Below are 22,047 nucleotides of genomic sequence, written 5' to 3'. Positions count from 1 at the left end.
CTGTCCTCCCCTCACTCCATGGCCCCAGGGACTCCGTTACTCAGAAAGTGCTTGGCAAAATTAAGTTGAGCTGCCTGGGGACCGAGTGGCTCAGGTGAGTGGATAAAAGTCAACCCCGCCTTCCCCAGGGAGGAACCAGGCAGGTACCTGGGGGAACAGTAACCAGGAGATGGAGAGATGTGTGTGCGTCACTTCCCAAGGCTCAGCTGCTAGGTGGGGCCTGGGTAGAGGGTGGGGAAAGGGACCGCCTCCGGACAGAGGGACCCTAGGCACAGCTGTCCTGGGAGCTTCAGGTTCTCTGGGAGTTGGTAACCTGAACCTCACCTGCCCCTGCTGGGCTTCCAACATGGCTGTCACAAACATCCACAGCAGGTCAGTCCTGGCCATGTGCACTCTGCTCCCCCTGCCTCAGTTGAGTTTTCTAGCAAGGTTGTGTGACAGGTCACTGATTTCTGTCTGAGTTGCTTTGTTGGCGAAATGGGGATAGAGGGACTGGAGATGTGGTTCACGGAACTGACTCTCATCTCCAGAACCCACATAACAAACAGCAACCACAACAGAAACAAACGAACAGAGTACCACGGGGCTGGAGAGGCAGAGACAGGTGGATGGCTGGGGCTCACTGGAGTCTGGAAAGCCACTAAGAGGTCCAGGCCGGTGAGGGAGCCCACCTCAAACAGAAAAGGTGGATGGCCCTTGAGGCATCATATCTGCTCTCAGCAGGCTTCAAGGAGGGCAGTGAGTTCCAGCCTTGCCCCTCCACTGAACCCCCTGCCTTCAGCCTGCAGGGAACCCTAGCTGCTGGTTTCCCTATCTGTAATGCTCTAAAATAGGGCTTGAAGACGGGTGTGGCCCTAGGCAGGGCAAGCCCCTCCCCTGGCTGCTTCCCTGGACTTCCCTCACTCATGCTAACCCCCAACTCTTAGGTGAGCCCAGTGACACCCTGAGTGCCTGGCCTCACACGAGATAGGGGCATGGGGCCCGAAGTGGCCGTGAGGATGCTGCTGAGGCAGGGGATGAGCTCAGGTGTCTGTACCCGCTTACAGAGGGACAAATGATAAGGTTGCTGGCATCAACCCTACCCTGTGTGACCTGGGACAGGACACATACTTAACCTCTCTGAGCCTTCTTCTGCTCCCCTATGAAACAAAAAACTTAAACCAGGCACTGGCTTTAGGTTGTTGTTGTTGTTGTTTATTTTGGGGTTTTATTTGTTTGTTTGTTTTTGAGACAGGGTTTCTCTGTATAGTCCTGGCTGTCCTGGAACTCTCTGTATATCCAGGCTGGACTTGAACTCAGAGATCTGCCTGCCTCTTCCTCCCAAGTGCTAGGATCAAAGGTGTTGAGCCACCACGGCCTGACATCTCCTTTAGTTTTTTGAAATAAGGTCTCATGTAGCCTAAGCTGGTCTTAAACTTGCCACGGGTCATCCTGAATTCCTGCTCCTCCTGCCTCGAGGTCCCAGATGCTGGGGGTACAGATGTGCCACCACACCTGGTTTGTGTAGTTCCAGAGTTTGTGTCAGGCAAATACTACAGGCTGAGTTAACCCTCAGGCCCCCTGGGGGTGTGGTAAAGTTTACTATCTTCCAGGGCAACCGAATGCTTGGGGCCCAACAGTCCTGCCACCCTAGCCCTGCTGGGGAGTGAGGCTCCTTTCCTGCCTGCTTCCCACACCCCAGTTTTCCTGTCCCAGGTAGGTCTGGAGCCCAGGATAGGGACTGAAAAAGTGCAAACCAAATCCAGGCTGGTGTGGCTGGCCAGTGGAACCAGAGCCTTCGTGGCCCTTGGAAATAAGTGTACAGTGTGTTTCCTGTCTGGGAGCCTAATCGTCAGCGGTTATTTATCGTTACATTTCCTAGTGGGTAGAAAAGCCACAAATAAGTAAATTCGGGCAGCAGGGTACAATTATTGAGCCCAGTGCTTTATTTCCCAGCCCGGCCCTCGGCAGATCGATGGTAATTTATGACGAGGCCCCTGAGGGAGGGAAGGCGGCAAAATAACCACCTTGCCGCTCATCACCCAGCCTGGGCAGCTGTGCCTGCTCACAGGTGGCTAAGGCCCTGGGGACTGGGCAGGAAAGCCTTGGGAGGAGGGGACGTGATACACAGCTGGGAGCATTGCTGGGGGGGGGGGGAGCTGCCAGTAGCCCAAGCACTGGGCAGCCCAGGCCTCATGCCTGGCCGGCAAGCAGATCCCCATTCCGTGGTAGAGGCAGTACCAGGCTGAAATAGGGGCAGGGTGGACCACTGAGTCCCCAGGAAATAGTTTGGGTTCATCTTGGGTAGGGTTGGCAGAAACAGAGTCTGAGACAAAGATTAGCAACTGAGTTCTTGGGAAAGCCCTTCAGAGGGAGCAGGGTAGGGAAGGACATTGCTCCAGGCCAGGGACTCAGCACCTCAGGGCAGGGCAGTCTCAGTCATCGGTCCTAGGCTGTAGCTTGCTCTAAGGACAATGAGGGGACAGGAATGGAACTGGGAGTAGGGGTAGCCTACTGTGTAACGGCAGACACCATGTGAGAGAGGCTCTGCCAATCACATTTCATAATTTAGATGCTGATTTTATCGTGGTCCATGTATTGCCAGGTCTCTTGCCATTATTGTTTCAATCTCCACTCAGGTGACTTTAGGATGCTAAACTGGGGCTTGGGGTGAGTGATGTGTGAGAGCTGGGGCTGAGATGTTCACCACTTGCTGTGGGGACATGGCCTCCCTAGCACATGCTCCTAATGTGACACTGGTGGCTTGAAATGTGGAGCCTGCTGGGCCTGCTCTATAAACTCTCCATGACTCTGGAATACCTCATCCATCACTGATAAGGAAAACTGGTGTTCAGAGATAGCAATATGCTCATCTCAAGATGCCCAGCGAGTGAGGCTGTTCTGACAGTGAATCCCTCTGAGGAGGCAGCTGACACCTAGAGAATCAAGGGATTGCTCAAGTCATCCAGTGATTTGGGGCTGACCCTTCATTCATTCTGCCAACTCTTTGCAAGGTCCCAGGCCTCTCAGGGACCTCAACAAGAAAAATAAAATCCTCAAGACAGTGGAGCCACCTAGGTTCCCTCAGTGAGGGGTCACTGGACCACCTGATGTCCAGCTCGGGGGTCGGGGGGGGGCAGAGGTCCCACTTTCTGTCCAGTGCTCATCAGAAGCTAATTTGTAAACTGACAAGTGTCCTCCTGGAGACACCCCCCCCCAACAGCCACCCCAAACCAGGGCCAACAGCATGCCCCAGATTATTAAAAAGGCTACGTTCTCATCCTTGGCCTACATTAGGATGTGGGTGGCATTCTGGGGTGGCCAGCACCCCAGGGATGGTTGTGGAAGAGTCTCACGGAGGCCTCTGGCTTCCTTCTACCCACGAACTTGCCTTTTCCTTCTGCCTGGCTCTGAAAAAGGATAGCACTGGGTTAAATCAGTATTCCAGTCAGGGAGGGGCTAGGGCGGGGAGATGCAAACAGAATGTCAAGTTAAGCAAAGGAGCAGGGCCTGGCGGGCGGGCGGCGGGCGTGGGGCTGGCATGGGCAGAGGTGCTAACCCTGCCACAAAAGGTACCTGGCTCTGGGCTTCCTGGATGCTCTGGGGATGTGGAGGCCAGAGCAGCTGGAGGGCCTGCCTGGCTTGGAATCCAGGACAGAGGGAGGAAGAGAAGGGGGACAGTTGAAGACAGAGCCTGTGTCTGGCCAGAATGAGTGCCTTCCTGTGCCCCAGTCCAGCTCACGGACCCCATGTTCCCTCTCAGGCAGCCCTCCCCTGTGAGTATGCAGGTGCCTGCTTCGTGCTGGGTGTGAGCTAAGGATGTGGAGGCACTGGGGTGGGACACGACCGTGCTGGAAGCGGGCCTTACTCAACCTCTCTCAGAGCATTTGTTTTGAAGGTTATTACAACCCTGGGTGGCTAACAGGTGTTACAGAGGCAGGGTCTGATGGCAGCCACTAATAAGACAACTTCAGTGGCTGTCTTTGCTGCAGCTTTTAATTGCTAATGCCTCTGCTGGTTGAGGAGAGACCTTTCCTAACTGACCCCTAGGAGAGGCTGCTGTTTCCCTCTGCCTTTGGAGTTCTTTGGGCTTCTAGACATGTTGCTCTTCTCTCAGGCCTAAGATACAAGGCAGGGCTGGTCCTTTTCCTTGGGCTGCCCAGCCCCACTCATCCGTCATCTCCTTGGGACGCCTGCTCTGCATAGCGGCTAAGCACTGTGAAGAGCAAGGCTGTTCCGCATCGGGTGGAGCCCAGAAGTGGACAGCACCCTTGTTGACCATAGTGGAAGGGGAAGCTCACCTTCTTCAGTGTGCATCACTCCTATGATGCAGCCTGCTCAGCAACTAGGAACTGGGGCAAGACATACACCTCTCACCCCATGTCTGCTACAGTCAGCCCCTGAGCTTGACAGAGTCCAGGCTCAGAGGAAATCAAGGTGCAGGGGAGCCTGAGTGGACATAGTAAGTGAGACCAGAAACAAGGAAGGACCAGAGAAGACTACCTGGAAGAGGGACAGGTACCAGCTGGACCTGAATGCCAGGGCTCTGGAGTGCTTGGCGTGTGCCCACCCATGTTCAAGTGGGGACCTGCAGACAACCTCAGGCACTGCCCCTCCAGTTCATGTTTTCTTCGAGATGGAGAATTCTTTATTAAGTAGGCTAGGTTGGCCGGCCACCACCCCAGCACTGGGGTTAGGAGCAACCACACCACACCCTGGCCTTCTGGGACCAAACTTAGGTCCTCATGCTTGACCCACAACACTTCTTTACAAACTGAGGTAGTTCCCCGCATCACCTCTCCCACCAGCATTTTTTTTTGTGTGTTAGGGGTGGAACCCAGGGCTTAATACGCAAGGCAAGCCCTTTGCTGTGATCCACATTCTGCCCTGGAACCCTTTAGAGTCCTCCTTCCAGCCTGGCTGGGGCAAAGCCTTGCCGTGCTTACTTAGATCTACGTAGCCTCCCGCAGCCCCACATCTAGGGTCAGCAGCAAGATCATTTGTGGGTGGGAAAGCGGCAGAGAGAGCCAAGCACAGAGGCCTCTCCCTGCTGGACTGTCTACCAGGGGTCTCACAGTCCTCCATTCACCACCAAACCTTAGCCTTCTTGGCCAACCCTGGGGTCCACAGTGCATCTGAGCCAAAAACATATCCAAGGTCACAGGTGGTGGTGGTGGGGCCCAGTCATGGCTTGTACCATGCTCCTGGGTCTGGGCTGCAGGCTGGGAGGGGGGTGGCTTGCAGCCACCAGGCCCCGCCACTCCAGGATCTGTGGTGCCAGGGGCCTCATTAAGCTACCGCCGCACAGAGGCTTGTTATTAACAAGAGTGTGCGCGGCTCCTTTCCCTCCTTCCCTCTCTCCTTAAGGCAGGCTCCCAAATGAAAAGGGAACGCATAATGCAGAGCCCACATAAGGGAGCCTGGAGGGAAGGCACTGCCTAGCTGCAGAGAGGAAGCCTCAGCTACCCTCGGGAGTCTGGCGAGGCCCGCATTTATGAAACACTCTCTCCTTCTCCTTCTCCTTCCCAGTTCAGCAGGTCTCGCAGGCTGCGCTTTAAGTCCTTTTGAAGTGTTACAACCACTTTCCCCTCTTTCAATTAACAACAAGAAAAGGAAGCTAATGGCTTCCTGAGCCTGGCTGTAAATATTAAGAGTCTGGCCGCCTGGCCTGAACTCCCAGCCTCCCAGCCCACAGAGCCAGCTTACAGGAAGGAAGGGCAGGAGACTCCAGCATGTGTGAAGATCCCCTGGCTCAGATACCTCTGGTGGAGGAGGGGGGACCGAGGGGGCAGAAGGGAACTTGTCCCTCGCAGTGGGCACAGCAGGCAGGAGTGTGGCCTGGAATCCCCAGCTTGTGGCTTTGAGTAAAGCTAGTGACATACATCTGGGGAGGACTAGATATTTGAGTGTTTTTCTTTCTTTTCTTTTTCTTTTTCTTTTTCTTTTTTTAAACTTCTTTTATTTTGGAGACAGGCTCTCATGTAGCCCAGGATGACATTGAACTCACTGAGTAACTAAGACTAGGCGTTGAATTTCTGACCTGCCTACCTCTACCTCTGCATGCTAGGAACAGCTGGAGGAGGAGCTAACACACTCCTAGGATCCATGCTAGGTCCTCAGGACCAGCAGAGGAGGCCTGGGATTACTGTCACCCCATTGGCTTTCCCCCTGGAGGGCATCCACGTGGGACTACCCACCATGTACCCATAAACCACTGAGCCACAGGGCCAGTAAAGCACTGCTTCCGAATCCACTGAGAGCTGAAAGATGCTCAGTCAGTAAAGTGCTTGCCACACACACATGAGACCCTAGGCTTGAGCTCCAGCACACACAGATAAAGCCAGGTGCAGCAGGTTTGTAATCCCAGTGCTGAGGGGATAAAGACAGGAGGATTTGTGGGCGTGGCTGGCTGGCCAGCCGTGCCTCCTGGGTGAGGTTCTAGGTCCTGGTGAGAACCTTGTCTCAGTCCCCAGAACTAAGATGGACAGCTTCTGAGGAATGACACCTGAAGTTAAGCTCTGCCCCCACCAAGTATGTATGCACGCATGTATGTCTACACGCACACATACACTCTCACACACCAGGATATACCCATATGCCACATACAAATAAATGAAAAGAGCTACCATGTGTGAGGCCAGGCATGGTGGTACACACTGTAATATTGGCATCAGGGAGACAGAGGCAGGAAGATCATGGCAAGGCCCAGGCTACACAGTAAGACCCTACATCAAAAAAACAAAAGGCACCAAAAATGCACGCACACACACACACCTACAGTGTGTGGTCCATCACTAGGGCTGTGGGACATGTGAGAGTGCTCAGAGATGAAGGTGGGAGCGGGCAGCCCAGTTGAGGGCACCGTGGTTGGGTAGACAGGGTCAAGAAGCCACTGATGTTTCTGGCAAAAGTGGGCCAATTTCCTGAAAGAGGTTCTGACCTTAGCTACTGGCACCAGACTCATCATCATGGCTCCCCGGGCCTGTCAAGGCCCTCCGGGGTGTGTGGGGTCAAGACACAGCAAGGCCTAATGAGTAAGGCCTGGCCAGCAGAGACGCCTCCTGACTGGGCACTGGTGGACAGAGGGCCAGCAGCTTCCCATGAGCCAGAGGCGGCCACTCCAGCCCCATCCTTTGGGCCTAGAGCAATGGAGCATGTCAGGCCACGGCCTCCACGACCGATTCCCAAGTTAACGGTCCCTGGTGAACTCTCCTTGCAGAGACTTAGGACAGCTGTCTGTCCCTCTGGGAACCCAGCCACCCGTGGCCTGCCCTGCTTGGTGCCCGTTCACAGCTCTGGGGCCCAGGAGCTCCACTACCCTTGCTCAGAGGTTTCAAAGTCACAGGCCCATTCTGTGCAACCAGGGCTTCTTTGGCTCCTCCTAGTAGTTCTTGTCTCTCCAGTCAGCTGCTCTAATCGCTGCTTGGTTACATTGGGGAGCCATAGCCTAGGAATCTGGGGGCCTCTTGCTCCCTAGCCCTGGTACCTGCAGAAGCAGGGTCATCCAAGAGAGGACATAGCCCTTGCAGGGCAGGTGGCATCTGTCCATGCCCTGTGTGGCCTCTCAGCCCCAGCACCAAGGAGTGGGGATAAAGTCACAGGCTACCTGTCACCACAGCTGCCCACACATGAAGGGCAGAGGTCCTGGGTTTGTTTCCAGATTAGGTCTGTCCCAGGCAGCATCCAAAGAACGTCACCTGAAGTTGTCGTGTGGCCTACACACATGCACATGTGTGTACATACAGCAACACACATGCACCTCTGAGATTACACTCCTGCTAGCCTCCCTGCTCTGGATGTATCTGTCTTTACAGGTAGGGTCTGGCAGTGGTCCAGAGCGGAGACTCCCACAGGCACCCTTGACCGGCTGGGACACAAGTACCAGTCCCCTAAAACCCCGCCCTTTGTCAGGAAGCCCTCGTCCTTAGCATACTGCTAAGCAGACTCACCTCTACCCTTCCCACCCCACTGCTCCTCAGGTGCCAGGCTGTGCCAGGCCTTGCCTGCAACATAAGAAGAGGCAGAGGGAGGAGCCCTACTTCCCAAGCAGGAAAAGGAGCTGTGCTCCCAGCTGCCACAGCACAGCTTCTGGGACCATGTTGTGCTCCCCCTGCCTGGAACAAGAGCCGAGGCTGGGGAGCCATTTGGAAACCAGCCCACTCTGGTGCTACCAGGAGCATTCAGCTGCCCTAGTAAGGAAAATGATTGGTACCCACGGGATACCAGGCACGGCTTCAGGGAGCAGAACCTGGTGGCTTCCTGAGTCAGCTACTTTCCCGGGACCCTGTTCCCCACTGTCCCCAGCCCAGACCTCACTCCTAGTATCATCCAGTTCTCCACACAAGAAAGATGGATTTGTCTCAGTTGCACGTGGGGGCATCTTCTTTCCTGCCTGGACATTCCCAGCAAGCTCCCTGTCTCTCTTGGTATGAAGACCAGACCCCTCAGCACACTGATCAGGGCTCCTCTGAAACCAGGTTCCAGTTCCCTACCCCAGCTTCACTGCCTTCCACTGACCTAGAGCTTTGCTGTCAGCCCTCAGAGGGCGCAGGTCCTCCCACCCTGAGCCTATGCACACACTGTTTCTTCTGCCTCAGTTACTCTTCCTACTCAACTCTCACCTGTGCTGACCTTGTTTTAAGAGCAGTTTGGCCCCTTTCCTGGCCTACAGCCCTCTGTCCTTGTCACTCTGCCCTGTCACTGCTACCAACCTGAGAGGAGTGACCACCCTTAGTGATGAAGAAGAAAGGAGAGGGCCCTGTGTCTGGCCACCCCAGGGGTGGGGGGGTTGGGGCAGTAAACAGCCTCAGAACAAAGTCTGTTTGATCACAGCACCTTCATCTGGAAAAGCAGGGTACAGATGTTGCCTGCAGCTTGTAGTTCGAAGGAAAGCAAATCCCCTTTCCCCGCTCCCCGAATCTCCAGCCTGCTGCTGTGATGGGAACTCTGCCCTCTGAGCTACAGGGCAGCTCTGCCCAAGGAGGCAGCAACTTGCTTTCATATCAAATGTGATTGGCTAAATGGGCTAGCCACCGAGCCCACCTGGGTCTGCACAGAGCACACCAGGCATCTGATTAATACCATGCACGTGAAACTCCGTCCCTAAGAGCCAGAGGTTGGAGCAAAACGGGTAGGCTAATTGTTAATACAGGAATTAATATCGGCAAGCATAGATCTGGAAGGCAGCATGAACAGAAAAACTAAAGACCCATCAAATTCTGCAACAAGCCCTGAGGGACAGACGTGGGCTGTGCTGCTGCCACCAGGTTCTCAAGTGTCTGTCAGGAGAGCCCGAAGGGTGCCACAGTCATAGGACAGTGTTCTCTTCTTCAGGAAGCTCCCCCTCACATTCATCATTTTCTCCTGAGCTGCGCCTGGCCTGTGTGTCACACTGTGGTTTCTGTCAGCCACTGGCTTCCCCACAAGGCTGAGACCTCCTAGGGACTGGGCTCCTCGGATCCCCCGTGTATTGTACAGTGCCTGGAGCATGATTGGACTGGGTTTGTTAGGTGAGACGGATGGATGGTTGAATGGATTATAGGGATAGGTGGTGAGAGAGATGGGTGGAATGAAAGTGGATGGATGGATGGATGGGTGGATCCTGGGTGGATTGATGAGTGTGCGTAGGCACATAGACGAGATGGAGGGGAGATGGTTGGATGGTTGGAAGGCTGGGTGGATGGGAAGGAGATGGATGGGGGATGGGTGGGGGAAATGGAGAGGTAGGGGGCATGAGAAAGCCTTGCGGGGGGACTTGGGGCCTGGAGGGGCTGTGTTTGTCTAGAGACACGGTCCTGCTTCACTGGGTCTTGGTATGGTGTGTGGAGAGGAAACACCTAGAATTTGGAGTCCTGGCTCTCCTGCAGATTGAGGAATATTGTAAAGCCCACCCCCACCTTCTCAGCCTGTGAATGGCTGTCCCTCCCTGATCCACTAGCCTGGTACAGGCTTAGGGGAGATGGCCACACAGACACGAGAGGAGGGTAGAGTGCATGTTTCCTGCTAGATCATAGTATCAATGGCCCCATCAGATCAAAATGCCAAGGACAAAGTGGAGCTGGGGACCCAGCGCTTGCCAATACTGTTACCAGGGTTGTTGGTAACAAAAGGAACCATGTGTGACAAAGAGCTGACAGATGGAAGATTTTATTCAATAGACTTAAAAAAAAAATCAGAATTTGGGCATGGGGAAGGTCCAGGAGAGAGGGCTCAGCAGAACTGCCGGGGAGGGGGGGTAAGGAGATCCTCCATTCATTCCTGGTTTCTTAGGGCCCAAAAGATTTCTTGGCGAACACACATGATAGCACTGACAGCCACTGCAGGGGCATGGCTCCTTTCAATCTAGCAGGGTTCTGGGCTAGGTGCTTACCAGAGGGCACATTTAAATATTTCTTCCAGGCCATGTGCATTTGCTGCGGTGGCTGCGGGTGACCATAACTAAGCACCCACAGGTGAGAAGAGCTATAACCCACGCCCTGGGCTCGCACTAGTGAGCTGGCTTGGAAAGCCAAGACATGCCTCAGATCCCAGAGAGGCCCCTTCAGAAAGGAGACCCTCGCTAAACCTTCTGTCCACACTCTAAAGGTCCCTGGGAGGCTCTGAGGACTCAGGGAAGGCAGCAGAGTGGGCGGGGTAAGGAGCAGGCCCAGGAGAGCCTGACTCGGACTCTTGTTTTCTTCAGTGAGAAAGCAAAGTGAGAAAGATGTCAGGTGCATTTATCAAGTACCCATTGTGCCCATGGCACTGAGCCAGGCACGAGAGTGTCCGGCCTTCGCATTCTCCCTTTTCACCTTGCTACATCACCTCCATTATAACTGTGAGACCATATCTTCAGAGAGAGGGTTGCCTGTGGGGAGGGAGGGAGGGCATATGAGAATTCTCACAGGAGGGTAGCAGAGCAGAGAAAGGCCCCCCCCCGCCACAGGTGTGCACTGTTACAAATGCGGGTACAAGCACATTTCTGTCACTCTGTGTATTCTCATGGGAGTGTGTCACATGCATTCCTAGGTGCAAATATACAAACAGCTTGACCATGCAGTTGTCCATATGTGTGCACGTGTTCATTTTTGCACATGTGCATGGGTTTAAATGTGTACAGAGATGCGTACAGGTGTCTGTGTACACTTCTGTTTTCATGTTTGCCTGTGTTGGGTTTTTGCATCTGACGTGCGTGTTCATATGCTTGTGTGGATGTCAGTGCACGCTGGGATGTATGAATTAGTCTCAGTGCGGGGCATTGCAAGGCCATATGGAAGGCAGAGGTTGCAATGGTGAGCCAGGCTGGCCAGGCCCAGGGGCCTTAAAGACAGTAGGCCAGCACCAACTAGTTCCTGGGGGCTGGAGGAGCCTGAGTCAAGCACACATCTCATGGAGTGAATCTGCCTTCCTCCTGAGCCCGTGATTTCAAGAGAAGAACTCTGGTTTGTGTCTGTTATGGAGAGGAGGTTGGGGTTCCAGGCTCCTAGGAAACAGCCCCCATCCTGTGTGTGTGCAGTGGCCTAGCTGCCACCTCCCACCTCTAGCATATAAAACAATTTCCTTGTCCTGTTCAGGAAGGGAGATGACCTCACTGGACTCTTCCCACCCCTCGCTTTCAGAGAGAAATTACAGTTTATAATTGGATGAAATCTCACGGGTGGTAATGGCAGTAATGGTCCAGGCTGTAGCTACCACTGCCCCCTCTGCAGGAACAGGCTTATCTTCCCTCCTGCTCAGCCTCACCCTGTGCCTGCCTGGGACTATGCCCACCTGCCTCCTGGCACCTGCAGCCCTGACTGGCTCTCCTAGAAAAGGCTCCTGAGAGAGTCCCTTACCCCATCATTTCTTTATACACTGACCACATAGTCTATTCTTCCCATGTGTTTCCTGTGGGCTGAAGCCATGGACAGCCACCTCTGCTTGGCATATGGACTCATTAAATACACACCCTAGTTGTGCCTGCTTCAGGCACCTAGTAGGCCTTGAACCAGCCACCTTTGGTACAAAGGAACGTGTCCTGATGACAGCTGAGCCTGTGCTCTCAGATCCGCCATCTAAGCTCCTGTCTAAACAAGGGTGCCTCCAGAGGAATGCAGATACCGCAGTTGGGCCTTCTTGGCTGGCTGCTAACCAGGAGGGGATAACACTGTTTTGTTTTGTATTTGTAGGGGCAGTCTGCAGTACCCCAGGTCTCTACAGAAGAAAGGGCAGCAGGGTGAAGAAAGTCTGGTCCCACAGGAGACAGACAGCTGAGGGACACAGGTTAGGGACAGTGGAGACCCTACCTCAACGGCCCTTGGTGAGCCAGAAAAGCTGAGCTTGTTCTGGAAGCCAAGTCCAGGATGGCCCAGTCGGAGCCTTCAAATGATATTTAGTCAGAGAAGCACGTGCTGGGGAAATGGAGGCTGCTCTGGGCTGGGAGGGGGGGCTCTGCATGGCCAGGTACTTCCCAAACATGGTTTATTGTTGTTGTTGATGATGATATTAATAATAATAATAATAATGTTATTATACTTATCTGTTTACTTTGTGTGTGTGGTCATAGGGCATCTTGTGAGAGTCAGTTCTCTCCTTCTACCATATGGGTTCCTGGGGACCGAACTCGGATCTCCAGGCTTGGTGCTAGGTCTATTTACCCACTAAGCCATCTTGCCAAACTCCTAAACTTCATTTTTTGTCTGCCCAATCCTTTCAGGTAGTTACACGGAAGGGTTCCGCCCATCACCTCGCTTGGAAAAGTGACAAGTGGTGGGGACAGTAACCTCAGACCCTTGCCTGGCTTGAAGGGAAGTGGTGCTTGTCCAGGATGCAGGGCTAGGGGCGTGGCTTGGCGGCAAAGTGCCTGCCAAGCCCTGGCTTTGATCTCCTGCACTGCAAACCAAACCAGACCTGAGGATCTGTGTGAATTTTTAGCTAGCCTGATCTACATTCCAGGCTAGCTGGGGATATATCTTGAGATCCTGTCTCAAAAAACCAAAACCAAACCAAACCCAAACAAACAAGCAAACAAAACCAGAGACTGGGAAGGGATGAGAGCAACAGGGCTGTCTGTGGCTATGGATGCCTGAGGTGCTTGTCCCCGTGGCTCTTGATTTCCTTGGGGTTGATCACTTGTGTTCTTTGGCAGGTGAAGAACCAGGCAGCAGGCAAGAAAGGGCCGACTCTGGACAGCTGAGCCCCAGGGCTGAAGCAGGAATAACCGACCCTTCTGCCTCACCCACTCCAGAAGCTTCTCTACAAACAGGAGCGGCCAAGCAGACCAGCCCCTGCCCCCTAAAGTGGCTTCCCAAAGCGGAGCACACAGGCCTGACAGCTCAGCAGTGCGAGGCGAGGCGAGGCGAGGCGAGGCGCCTGCAGCCTGCGGTGAACATCTGAACTCCTCAGAGGGGTAACAGACCCCCCCACACACAGATGCAGCCTGAGTGGCAGGAATACTGATTCTTTGGAGAGTGGCTTCCTCTCAGCTCTGTCACGCAAGAGCGCTCTCTGCACTGAGCCATTCTGCCAAGTGACTTAAAGGGATTAAAAAAAAAAAAAACAAAAAGAAAACAAAAAAAAAAACCCAAAAACAAAAAAACCTTGGTAAAGAAAAGAGGGCGGCAGTCCCAGCAGGGACATTTTGGGAGAGGTGCAGCCTGTGGACAAAAGACCAAAGTTACAAAGAGCCGTGGTGGACGTGGTGGCCAGGGAGAGGCCAAATCCCCCGGGGACTGGCTCTGGGCTGTAGGGCATGCCCGGCTCAGGAGTCCCCGGGGGTGCCCCGTGCACCCCGAGCACACAACCCTCACTTCGGAGAGCCAGGCCATCGGCGCCTGTGGCCTAGGGTGCCAAAGATGCAGCGTGGGACCTGCAGGCATATCTGAGGCCTGGCCACAAGGAAGACGACAAGACTTCCATACTCTCTGTGTGCCTCCGTGCTCCCTCTGCCCCAGGGTTGTTGTCTGTGGTTTTGAGCCTGCCAGTGACATGGGGCCAAGGATGTGAGTGTGGCCTGGAACTTTGAAGCAGTGACCAGTGGGACCCAGTGGCTCCAGGGAGCAGCAGCAGAGGAGGTAAGAATTTGGGGTAAAGGAGAAAGGGCCCCCTGGTGGCCCAGAAAGGTGACAAGTCTTCTTCCACCTGGAGGGGACATGAGAGGGACAACCGAGTCTTGCCCTTTGAAGGCTCCAAAACAGGAGCCTTCTGCTTGCTGGGGTAGGGACCACTCCAGGGCTCTGTCAGGCATAAGGGAGACGGCTTGGGAATGAGCCATAGCAGGGAGGGTTCTCTCTTTCTGAGCCTTTCCCTACCAGGGCTGCTGGCCTCTTGCTCTGTACAGAGGGGACAACAGAGAGCCTTGTGATGGTTAGGCGAGAGCTTAGGGGACCAAGGACACCAGCCTTGATACCTGTTACCCTCAAACTAGCAAGATCCCGTCTACCTGGACCTGCCCTGCTGTGGCCAGAGAAATCTGGGGTGGGCCGGGTCAGTCACACTGGCATTATCTGCGCTGGCCTCCGGTCCAGGCCTTCTGTTGGCTGGAGGGAACAGACAGGTCCAGAGTGGTGGGGTGAGCTCCCCAAGGCTACACAGCAAGTGGCTGGCCAGGCCAGCTCCTCCTAGGCCCCGAAGGGTGAAGAGGGGAGGGGCAATACCTCTGCAAACAGTAATCCTGGCAACTTCAGAACCCCTCAGTGCCCTGGGCAGGGCAGGGAAGCCCCAATTCATTACCAAGATGGAAAATGACACTTCCCCACGCTCTGCCCCAGGAGAGGGGCTGATTTATGACTGCGCCAGGGCCTGGGACATCCGTCAGAGCCGTGCGCTGCGCACGCTGTCTGCGGGGGCATTAATAGCCGTGTTATTAGCCACTGGCGTGAAGGATGCCCTGCGGATGGACTATTTGCTGTTATTTATTATAAAGGCGCGACAACCTAGCAACAGGGCCCCAAGCACACAGCTGGGCCCCCGCCTGCCTACTGTCCTCCTCTCTGCATCTTCAACCTCCTCCCAGCCCCTAGGAGGAGCTAGGGGATAATTCCTGGGGCCAGACCAAGCTGGAGAGAAACAGAAACCACCTCCCAGCAGTCCTGTTGCTCAAAGAACTGATGGAAAATCTCAGTGGCCTCAGCCTCCGCCTTGCTGCACCCAGGGGCAGAGACAAAAGGAACATGCTGGGCTTTGGGGGCAGAGGTACCTGGGGGTTCTGGCTGAGAGTGCTGTAAACTAGGGCAGGTCCCCTCCTTGAATGTGCCTCTCTGTACACATGAGCTAATAGACAGCAGGAAAGAGACAAGGCCAGCTACTCCCAAGAGACAACCCCATCCCCTGCACCCTTAAGAAGAATCCACAGATGGATGGCTGTCCCATCATCTGCTCTTACAACCCTGTGGGGAAGGGTTTAAGCCCTAGCAGAGACTGGTAGAAGGCTCTGCCACTGAGCCTATTCCTCCTCCAGGTCTATAAAAGGCTTGGATCCCTCTTCCTCCCTCTCCCAGGGTTCTCTTGGTTTTCCACTCTTGTGTGCATTCACGGCCTGGGCACTTACATTGATAAGCCTGCAGCTCTACAGTGCCAAGCTGGCCACCAGGCTGGGGCCCAGCCAGGCCTTCTTGGGCCTGCTTCTCCAGAGCAGCTGAATTTGAGCACTGGACAGTATAACTGAGGGCCGGGTAGGTGGGCAGCTCTTCAGAGTTCAGACAGAACACTTTGTCTCTCCGGACCGCTGTAGTGGGAACACCCAGGTCATCATGGCCTCTGGGTGGTGCTGATGGCAAAGTCCAACCTCTCTCTTTCTCTAGCTGCTTAATTCTGGGCTTCAGATTATAGAGCCCATCTCCTCTATTCAAAAGCTGTGGGCTAGGGAGGTGGCACCATCAGTAAAGTGCCTGCTGCATATGCACAAGGATCTGGGTTCCGTCCCCAGTGCCCGCACAGAAGCCAGGCATGGCAGTGCACGTCTGTCACCCTGGCAGTTGGAGTGAGGTAGACAGGTCCCTGGCCGGCCAGTCAGCCAATGGGTGAGCTCTGAATTCTGTGAGACACCTATCTCAAAAGATAAGGTGCAGGGGGCTGGTGAGATGGCTCAGTGGATAAGAGCACCTGACTCCTCTTCCAAAGGTCCAGAGTTCAAATCCCAGCAACCACATGGTGGCTCATAACCATCCCTAACAAGATCTGATGCCCTCTTCTGGAGTGTCTGAAGTCAGCTACAGTGTACTTACATATAATAAATAAATAAATCTTTAAAAAAAAAAAAAAAAAAAAAAAAAAAAAAANTTAAAAAAAAAAAAAAAAAAAAAAAAAAAAAAAAAAGATAAGGTGCAGAGCAATAGAGAAACACACACAGCCATGGCAGCCTCTGGCCTCACAGACAGACACTGAGTGTGTGTAATGTAGCCTCTCTGAGCCAAGCTTATTGCTGGGCACAGGAGGGACCACACCTGAAAAGCAGATGTTTAGGTCCGGTGGAAAGGGCCATTCACGTAACGGGAGTCCAGGAAACTGGAGATCACAAATAGAATCCTCACAGAGAGCATGGCTGGTTGGTTCCTTGCTCCTGCAAGGCCCTGGTCTCCATGGCTGCCCAGGAGTCTGTGTGATCAGCCCCTCCTCCACACCTGCCCCTCTCCTCTAGGCTCCTGCAGGTGGTCAGGGAGCTCAGCAGCAAAGACCTGACCCAGCCCTGGCCTCAGTGACTCATGTGCCCCCCTGGCACTGTCCCCACTTCACTCTCCCTGTCACTGGCGGTCCACCTGCTTCTCTTCTTTTCCTTCCCCAAAGGAACTGCGTCCCAGCGGAGCCAGCTTTACTCCAAAGGGACCCAGGTGGCCATATCAGGTGGAGGACCATTTCATTAAGAGATGCTGAGACAGAAAGAAACAAAATGACACGTGTCTCCCTTCATCTCCCTCCCCCTTCCTGGCCCTGCATAGTTTAATATCGAACACTGCTATCAATATAATTAACCTCCTAAGACACAATTTGAAAGTCTTGTTTTTTAAAGCGATTCACTTTCTCTAAAGCCAAGGAGGACATCCTGCTGCCCAGCCCCACCCAGCGGCCCACACGCTTAGGTGAACTCGCAGTTCATCTCTGGTGGATTTGCATGCCTGTCTGCAATTACTGCCAGTGATAACAGCTGATACATAATGCATGCGGCATGAAATTAGAAAAATAATTAACTTTAGATTTGAAAAGAATCCCCGCCCCCCGACTCTTTCTGGCAGTACAAATGCTGAGTGCTACCACTGGACAAGGCCTCAGGGGCTAAGCTGTTCGGGGGTGATGGGTGAATCTGGCTGGTATGCCAGAGCAGCCAAGACGAGAAGGTGCTAAAGAGTCAGGGTATGCGGGGGGTGCCCGCATGGCATCTGCTGGAACAAGCTTCAAGTTCCTGGGCCCCGTCTATCAATTATATCTGGACCAGTGAAGTAATGTGGCTAATGAAGTAACCTCTCCCTCCCTGGGGCCAGGGAGTGCTCAGCCAAGCTGAAAGTCGCCTGTTTCATCCTTGGTCCCATTTCACAGATGAAGCCCCCAGAAGACCCGAAGCTACCCTTTTACATAGGCCAAGGCTGAGAGAAGGCCGGCTGAGGGCACTACAGGACAGGCACCCTGAGCCTGGCTTTCAAGACAAGAAGCCAGTGTAGTCTGGCCCGTGAGGACACTCGGAAGAATGGGGTGGCTCCTGCCCCAGGCTAGGCCTAACTGGCTAGGTCTTCTTTCCAGTGAAATTAGACCCTGGGCATGGGTAGGGCTGGGAAGGCCATAGGGTTGCAGCCTGTGAGCTTCTGGCTCTGTCTGCATGGTCTTCCTCCTTGGGCCCAGGATAATCTGGGTATCTGCTTCTAATGGGAGCTGAGACCATGTCTGGTACCTAGCATCGAAACTACCTTCATTGACAAACAAAACGAGGGGCAGAGTTAGGATGCAGGGGTCTTTTGTCTAGTCTTCCACCTCCTCCCAGCCTGGCTTCCTTTGAGAATCAGCTCAGTCCCCTCAAAGGCCATGAAGTGCCTGCCACCTCCCCACAGTATGTCCACACGTGGCCTTGAGTCTGTTGCTGCTCCTGAGTGTGGTCTCAGCCAGTTATCCCTTGCAAAGCTGGAGGGACACATCTAGGCAGGGCACTGGAAGGCCACAGGGGTACAGCTAGGAGCCGAGTCTCCCTGACTGGTGGTTGTGTCTAGATGCTGCTCAGCCGCCATTGCCAGGTGAAAGCAGAGCTGGGCTCTGGTGGATCAGGGTCAGAGAAAGCTTCCAGGAGGAGGCAGGAGAGTCGGGGCTGGTGGCAGAGTGCGTGCTGGCCTGGGAGGCTGAAAGCAAGCCTACAATGGTCACCGAGGCAAGAGCAACATGTGCAAAGGCCCTGGGGAAGCATGGCGGTGTGTGCGGCATGTCCAAGTGCTAAAGGGCCCTGAGATCTTGAAAGATGGGTTGCAACCCCACTGTTTCTCCTTCTCTAAGGCTTTGATTTCTCAATGACTGGAACGGGGTGCAGGTACAGGAGACACAGTGGGTATAGGGCATGAAGGACAGGCACAGAATGACAGTTAACACAGAGGCTATGCCCACGTATAGGAGGAAGCGGGTAGTCCCGGGACAGGCTGCACGTAGAAAGGGCAGTCTTCCTGTGGGGTACTCTGCACACATGATCTCTTGGTGTCACCCGAGTCCTCACACAAGGGCAACATTCAACCACATAGACAGGGAAACTGAAGCCCAGAGAGGACGCTGCCTTAAAGAGGTGTGGGCAGAACATGAGCCTATTGTACCCAGTCCTGGCCATTGTCAGAAGCCAGTAACTGCTCCTGCCCCTACTCCTAAGCCCCCTCAGCTAATGGAGACCACAGCCTGAGCCATCTCTCCGCACCCCTCCAGTGCCATGTCAGGATCCTGCTGTTGGTCACAGAACTGGCCTGTTGTAACTCAAACCACACGTGTCTGTGTGATCCGCACAATGATGACCAGTGATCCCCTAAAAGATGGGCAATTTACCAGATTTAATTTGACAGCCATATAAACCATCAAACACAACAAGAGGATGAAAGGGCCACCAAGCGTCCAGGCAGTTTAGGGGCTCCTCCAGAGTGTCTCCCTCCCTAGCCTGGTCTGTCCTCTTCCTGAAGCTGCCACGGTCTGAGCTGAAGTTGGCCTTGGGGAAGCAGGGTGGCCAGGGATGCTTGGGCAAGATGGATGGGCATCAGATACAGGAGTGGAAAGGCCTTGGGTACTTGCCTCTCACGGCTGCTCTATTATCCATCAAACATCTCTGAGAGGTGCAATTTAGACTCTATTATGATGCAGAGCCTCAGGAGGCTGGGGCCTGTGGCCATGAGCTAAACAGGAGAACAGATGCCCATGCCAGAGACTGTGGTGGCAGCCTTGGCGTTGGCCTTAACAAGTCTGGTCCTGCTCAGGGCACTGGCCCAGAACAGCTAAGGGCAGAGGCTGCCTGTGTCCCACAGACAGTACCCATCAGCTGGTCTTGAACAGGTATGTCCTCCAGCCGGACTCTGAGGCTTAGGCTAAGATGCTGAGCCACAACCCAGAGACGGCTTAGGAAAAGCCTGAGCCCTCTGCCTCGGCCTCAGCCTCACCCTGTCCCACTCCTGGTCCCTGATCATAAAGTGACTTGTGATGGGACTGGAATGCAGCTGAAGGCCTGGGTGTCTGTGACCTTGGAATGGTGGGGGACTTGACTTTCTGAACTGCAGGCCTCAGGTTGTGAAATACTATATATGACTGCCAGACACAGGAAGGAACACATGGAGAGTATGCTGTGTAGGCTGCCTGTAAAGGCAGGTTGCAGGGTCTGGCTCGAGGGTCAGTCCAGTGCTGGGTGTGAAATGCTGGCTTTAATGTTGGATTCCAAGGTGATGAGGGGCAAAAGATCAGGTCAGGCCTAGGGCAGCTTGGGATGCCCATACCTCACACAGAACAGGAGGCTGATGAAGACAAGCAAGCAAGCCCTTAGCCCGAGCCTGTAGTAATGCTAGCTGGGGCCCTGTTGGTAGAGTGTGGAAGCAGTGCAGTGAGATCCTAGGCCTGGGAGCACATCTAGGTCCTACAGCCTCCTGTCAGCAGGCCTGTGCCTCGGTTCCTTCAGATAGGTCAGTATTAGTTTGTCTGTAGAAATAATTTATAAGGGCCTGTTGTGCACCAACTACTAGGCTAGACCTAATGGGTAAGATACCCCAGAGTCCAAACGTAAAGCGTGCACGAGCTGGTAATGGGCAGGCAAGAACTGAGCAGAGGGGAAGTATGCTCTGGAGTTAGAGGTTTTAGCAAGGTGACCAGGAAGGCTCCACCTGAAGGAAGTGAGGGCCAACTCTGGGCAGAGGGAAGTGTGCCTTGGGGCAGCAGCAAGGGGAAAGGGTGTCCAGCTGCTCCAGAGGGAGAGGAATGTCACTGTGCCTGCTACCTGGCTTTGACAGCCATCGGGATGGTGGAGGAGTTTGGGCAGATGAGTGGCAGGGGGATCTGAGTCAATGAGCCTGGGTGCCAGGCAGGGGAGGCAGGCTAGGGAGCACTACTAGGGAGTACTTCAAGGCACTGGGTGAAAGGTAAGAGGAAGATAGGGGGTCAGGGAGCCTCAGCAGAGACCAGCAAGGCTTCTGATAACAGTGACCAATGAAACAAGACCACACAGTGAACCCCAGGGCGAGGTAGAAAGTGGGACGGAGGGCTCGCTGTGCAGGGAGCTGTGTGGGGCAGGGTGAGTGGGTCATGGCTGTGTGAGCCATGCAGGCTGGATACGTGAATGGAGAGTAGGGAGATGGATGGATAAGATGAGGTGACGCTTGGCTGACTGGGTAGACAGACATGGCTCCTGGCTCTGGAAGACCTAGTTGAAGGAAGAATGCTTGAGCAGGGTCCTGACGGGTGAGGAGGAAGTCACTGGACAGAGGATAACTGCCAGGAACAGAGTAGGCTGGGCGAGGGAGCAGGGGTTGGTGCAGTTAGAAATTATGTCCTGTCTCCTCGAGCATCTTCCGGAGGTCCCCACCAGCCACTCAGCAGGAGCTGGTCATGCCCCACACTCCAGAGCTGTCCTCGCAGGCCAGGCCCTTGGATCAGGTCTGAGAAGCTATTACACCCTGCCCTGAAAGCCTCCTTGACCCCGAGTTTTACTGCAGACCTTTGATAGCTGGATGAAGACACCTTTTTTTTTAAAAAAACCGAGATTGAAAGATAATTTCTCTTTAATTGATTTTTTACCACTGTGAACAGTAAAATAACGAAAAAAAGTCTATGCTGCAATCTTTCTATTTGCGAAAACTGAAATTATACCTTGCAGAAAAATTTCCTCAGTGTGCCGACAACACCTCCCACCTTTTATTTGTCTCATTCCTTTAAATCAAGAAAGCTGATGTGTAAGTGAATGTGTGCTTGCGTGCGTGCGTGTGTGTGTGTGTGTGTGTGTGTGTGTGTGTGTGTATTCCCCTGAAATAACTGGAAGTTATTTCCACTGGAGAGAGACAAGGTATGGAATAGTTCCCCAGGAAACACAGAACCCAGAGTCAAGAGTCAGATCTGCTGACACCTCATTCTGCTGTGTAGGAAACACATGGGTGACAAACAGGACCAGCTGTTTCACCACCAGACAATGAGCTCAGCGCTCTCCACTGCCCACCAATGACAGCGCTGGCTGTGTCTTTCCTGAAGGTTCTGGTGACACGCCTCAAGAGCTCAGAGCCTCCCAGATGTAAGCTTCCCTTTCAGACCCCGAGTCCGTGCCAGAGTTGGGCCTTTGGGGAATGATTGTTCGTCTATGAAATTCACCCTAAATCATTGTCCTACTGCTGGCACCATTTGTGCGACCCTTAAAGGTGGTTTATCTTGAGAGCTGTGAGCTCATGCTAAGCTAACCACTTTCCTTAAGAACCAGCCCTCCCCACACCCCTGTGAGATTCACAGCTAGCAGCAGGCATTAGCATCACAGAGTTTACCTGTCTCCAGGACAGGCCTCCCTTACAGCCTGGCCTCAAATGACTCCCTCCCCAGGCCCGGAGCTGTCTCACACTCAGCACACTCCTCCCCAGGCCCGGCGCTGTCTCACATTCAGCACACTCCTCCCCAGGCCCGGCGCTGTCTCACACTCAGCAC

General features: G+C 54.0%; 2 protein-coding genes across 3 annotated transcripts in view; one reads left to right on the top strand and one right to left on the bottom strand.

Annotated features, from left to right (window-relative positions):
* Positions 1 to 22,047, bottom strand: part of Macrod1 (mono-ADP ribosylhydrolase 1) — a 141,371-nt gene that overhangs the window by 78,988 nt on the left and 40,336 nt on the right. The window lies entirely within an intron of this gene.
* Flrt1 (fibronectin leucine rich transmembrane protein 1) overlaps positions 1 to 22,047 on the top strand; it is a 70,120-nt gene that overhangs the window by 45,707 nt on the left and 2,366 nt on the right. Inside the window, exon 2 of the mRNA XM_021208574.2 lies at positions 13,085 to 14,009. The gene's annotated coding sequence lies outside the window, so the exon portion shown is untranslated. The remainder of the gene's footprint in view (positions 1 to 13,084; positions 14,010 to 22,047) is intronic.

This window comes from Mus pahari, chromosome 1, assembly GCF_900095145.1.
Source record: "Mus pahari chromosome 1, PAHARI_EIJ_v1.1, whole genome shotgun sequence".
NCBI classification, from domain to species: Eukaryota; Metazoa; Chordata; class Mammalia; order Rodentia; family Muridae; genus Mus; species Mus pahari.
The sequence above is the reverse complement of the archived record's forward strand: the minus strand, read 5'-3'. Positions and strand labels throughout refer to the sequence as shown.